Source organism: Mastomys coucha, unplaced genomic scaffold (assembly GCF_008632895.1).
Source record: "Mastomys coucha isolate ucsf_1 unplaced genomic scaffold, UCSF_Mcou_1 pScaffold8, whole genome shotgun sequence".
Taxonomy (NCBI): Eukaryota; Metazoa; Chordata; class Mammalia; order Rodentia; family Muridae; genus Mastomys; species Mastomys coucha.
This window is the reverse complement of record NW_022196914.1, coordinates 45,189,155-45,193,390: the sequence shown is the minus strand read 5'-3', so window position 1 is coordinate 45,193,390 and position 4,236 is coordinate 45,189,155. Positions and strand designations below refer to the sequence as shown.

The window sequence follows — 4,236 nt, the reverse complement described above, 5'->3', positions numbered from 1 at the left end:
CAGCTATATATTGTATGGTTAACCCAGCAAAGTGATTCATGGTTCTCATTAGATAACTGAATACTACAAGAAAGAAACTTGTCTGAAAAGCTAAGTTTTCTGAGCTTCTTTCTTTCAAGAGTCCTTCCTTCTTGTGTCATCTTACAATCTCAGTGAGCACTATGTGAAGACATTGATCTAAAGGTGTAGACAATGCTATGTAGATCTGTGACATTCATTTCTTAACCAACACTTTCATGTATGTTGTTGGGTTCACTGGACTATAGTACTTCCGATCATGCCTACAAAACTAGTAGAATTGTAAGGGTCCATGATTCACCAAAGAATGATACCTCGGACTCAAATCATATGCAAATGCAAAGAGTGTTTTATTCCGCAGAAGTCCAGTATGCTAGGGTCTACGATCTACGAAGATGGAGAAATTCTGAAGTGAGCTCACAGGCCTGATTTAAAGCACATTATGGGAACTGCGGGGAGAAGTCGGTGACCTCTATCTTAATCTTGGCTCTATATCTAGGGTCATTCGAGAACCATTGCTGGGGGGCTGGGAGGCTGGAAATTGTTGTTGGGGAAGTCTGGAAACTGCTGCTGACCCATAGTCCTTACCTCAGGCCAGGGGGCAGGGGAGCTTCTGAGGACTGGACGTGCTGGGAATTACCCAGTTCTTGGAAACAAAGATTTAGGCCTAGTTCCCTGAACTGCCAATTGGAAGTTTAGCATGGAATCAGCCTAGCCTTCTCAGAATCACCTATAAAATTATACCCAGCAGAGATTTCATGGTCATTTCCTCATATATTTAAAATAAAAGATGTTGGTTTTTTAACAGAATCTCAATCATTTGATTTTACCAATGAAGACTGGAGAGCCAGATGCTGAGTTGAAAACCTGCTATTTCAGAGAGGAAAAAAAAAAAGCCCCCAACTGACCTTCTTCCTCAGCTGACTTCCCACAAGGACTCTCCTCTCACAGGCAATCACAATCTCACAATCTCCTTCAAACTGAATGCCCCTCTGTTCTACTTGCTGTGACTCTCTGTCTGGTCTCCTGACTCCCTCTTATGCTCTCTGGGTTTTTTTCTTAATAACTCTATGTCCACTTCCTGTCTATTTGTTGATTGCTTCTCCTCTTGACCTATCGCTGATGTTATTTAATCATGTTTTCAATATTCAAGCAGAAAGCTTTTTGATCAAAGGTATGAGCACAGGCTGAGCCACACCACACTAAAAACAAATTTTTCCAGTAAATAACACAATCTCAGGTTTCACCATGTGATCAAATATCCTGCAACAAAAGTTTGGATTTCCCACTATTTAACAAAAGAGATAGAAAAGTCATTTTTCTCTTTTCAAAAAGGAAACAGGATGCAAGTCCAAGATTTCATTTTTCCTTAAGTGTTGAGCTTAGAGATATCCTAATTGACTTGCTGTGAACTTCAGAGTAATCCAAAAGTAACCCAGGTAGAATGTAGATAGCCTGGAACCATCATCCCATGATGATGTTTAATACACACTTGTGATTTAAAAAGCATGTTAAATTGGTTTAATGGAAAGAAAATAAAATTATGGTGGATAAAATATACACAAAGAGCTTTCAGTCATCCAAAACAATTAACCACTTCTACAAACTAAATATGGTCCACAATTAAATGCTTGTCATTATTTTTACTTTTGTAAGAAAACTTTTTATTTTTCTGTAATGAACCAAATCATTGAGCATTTTTGGTTTCTCTCCAATTCATCCTGGAAGAAATATATTTAGTCTACTGTAGTCTTTAAGAAATGATTAGACCATTATTCCTAAATGAAATTGGAAGCTGAATTCATGCTGGTACAAAAACTCAGGGCCATTCTTTCATCTGATTGGACAATTAAAAATAGCTTGTTAAACACAGGTTTTTACAGTACAGATACCATTTATGTTCTCAGAGATGCACTGCTTTTCAGAAGATGCCATTAAGTAACTAAAGATATCAGGGCAATAGAAATCCCAAACGCTGAAAATATTACAAAGACCTCGGAGAGTCAAGATAAAAATGAAGAGGCACATCATTCAAGGGCAGCCCAGAGCAATTAACCAGATGAGTAACATGCTTCTCATTATACACCCAGCCCAAAGCCAGTATGATAAACTCATGTTTAGACAAATTGAGATAACAGCAATCTTGAATATTTGTATATTAAGAGTCTCAAAGGTGAAAAGGTTGGGCTTCCACATTTGGATGTCATAAAAGAGCATTACAGTCTTCCATTCCTGTGAAAGAAAGAAAGATAAACTCCCAGGTGGCACTTTTTGTTGGGTTTTTTTTTTTTTTTTAAGTTTCATTCTTTGGAGAAGGAATGAAATTTTGATTCTGGCCCATAAATCCAAAGTGGTTTTTCAAGGTTTGAAAATCTCACTCTTTTTGAATTATAACTATGCCCTGCTTTGGCATTGGAAGACATTTGTGACTGTTATCAAGATAGAAATTGATGGATTGAAAGCCCATGTTTCTTTAGCTTGTGTCATTCGAAGTTTTCTCATGAGAAATAAGATTTATTATGTGTTCATTAGTTCTAAGACTATGGGGCCATGGTTGGTGCCTTTTATGATAATGAATCCCTTGATTCCCTTCTGAGACATTTGAAGTGAAAAAGTCCTATGCAGGCTGGTTTGCCCTTACAGTCCTACCTGTACCTGCTTTTAAAAAGAAGCATTGCTTGAGTGCTTGGCTTCTTCCATATTTGCCAGGGACACAAATAAAGTGGTAGTAAAGAATGCCCAAAGTGTGAGTCCCAAAAAAAAAAAAAAAAACCTCTCAAAATATATTATGTTCATGAAATACTGTACAAGGAGAAAGAGACTGTTATACGAATCGATCATCATATTTAAGAAACCATTTGCTTTACAAGGTCAAAGCAAGTATACACATTTTCTTTAAAGAATCATCTGCCCAACAGGTAAAACTTCCAGGAGAAAGAATTCCCTACTGATTGGTTAGAAAATAAGAAAGGCATGAAAAGACTAGAAGGCTGGGGAGTAGAAGCATGTAGGAAGTAGCCACATGCTGTGGGGGTGTCAGGACCACCACAACAGGATAGCTCACACACCAGGATTTGATGGTAGTGGCATCTTCTTACTGAGCTTTTAAAGATTTATAATTTGTGAATCATGAAAGAACTGTATAGTATGTCCTTTCGGCCGCAGCAGCCATCTTGGAGTAACTCGCCACACAAAGGGAAAGAGAGGCACCCGGTATATGTTCTCTAGGCCTTTTAGGAAACATAGAGTTGTTCCTTTGGCCACATACATGCGGATCTACAAGAAGGGTGATATTGTTGACATCAAGGGAATGGGCACTGTTCAAAAAGGAATGCCCCATAAGTATTACCATGGCAAAACCGAAAGAGTCTACAATGTCACTCAGCATGCCGTGGGCATCATTGTAAACAAGCAAGTTAAGGGCAAGATTCTGGCCAAAAGGATCAATGTGCAGATCGAATACATCAAGCACTCAAAGAGCAGAGACAGCTTCCTGAAGCGGGTGAAGGAGAATGATCAGAAGAAAAAAGAAGTCAAAAAGAAGGACACCTGGGTTCAGCTGAAGCGCCAGCCTGCGCCACCCAGAGAAGCGCACTTTGTGAGGACCAACGGAAAAGAGCCTGAGCTGTTGGAGCCCATTCCATATGAATTTATGGCCTAATGTACAAAAAAAGAAATAAAGGACCCAGACCGCTAAGTGTTTTCCTTGGGGGAAAAAAAAAAGAACTGTAGTATGGTGAAACCGTTAACAGTAGACATGTGTTACAGCGCTCTGAAATGTCATAGAAATAACATGTAACCAAAAGCTAATTTTCTACCTAATAAGACCATAAAAGCTTAGCATACAGTTTTTAATAGCAAAATACAAAAGAAGTTGAAGACTGAATAACATACATAGGTTAAATTACATGGTTTGGTCTGTTCCCAGAGCTGATCCTGTGTTCCAGCTCTCGATACCCAAATACAGCCAGGAGAAAGCTGATCTCCCAGGAGTGTTGACACATATGTGAGCACAAGTAAGACCACCACTTCTGCTCCAAGAGACCTGCTTAGAGCTCTTAGGACACAGGAACAGAGGAGCAGCCTGGGACAGTATCCTTCCTGTTTCCATCTGTCCCCAAAGCTGACCCTGTACCAAAGGTCTCCATATACAAATACCACTTGGAGAGAGCTGGTCTCCCAGGAGTGCTGACATACTTGTAAGCACAGGGAAGATCA

The 4,236-nt window shown here is 39.3% G+C and overlaps 1 pseudogene; it reads left to right on the top strand.

Moving 5' to 3' along the window:
- The first annotated feature begins 310 nt into the window (after positions 1-310).
- LOC116083282 lies at positions 311-3,729 on the top strand (annotated as a pseudogene).
- Positions 3,730-4,236: the final 507 nt, after the last annotated feature.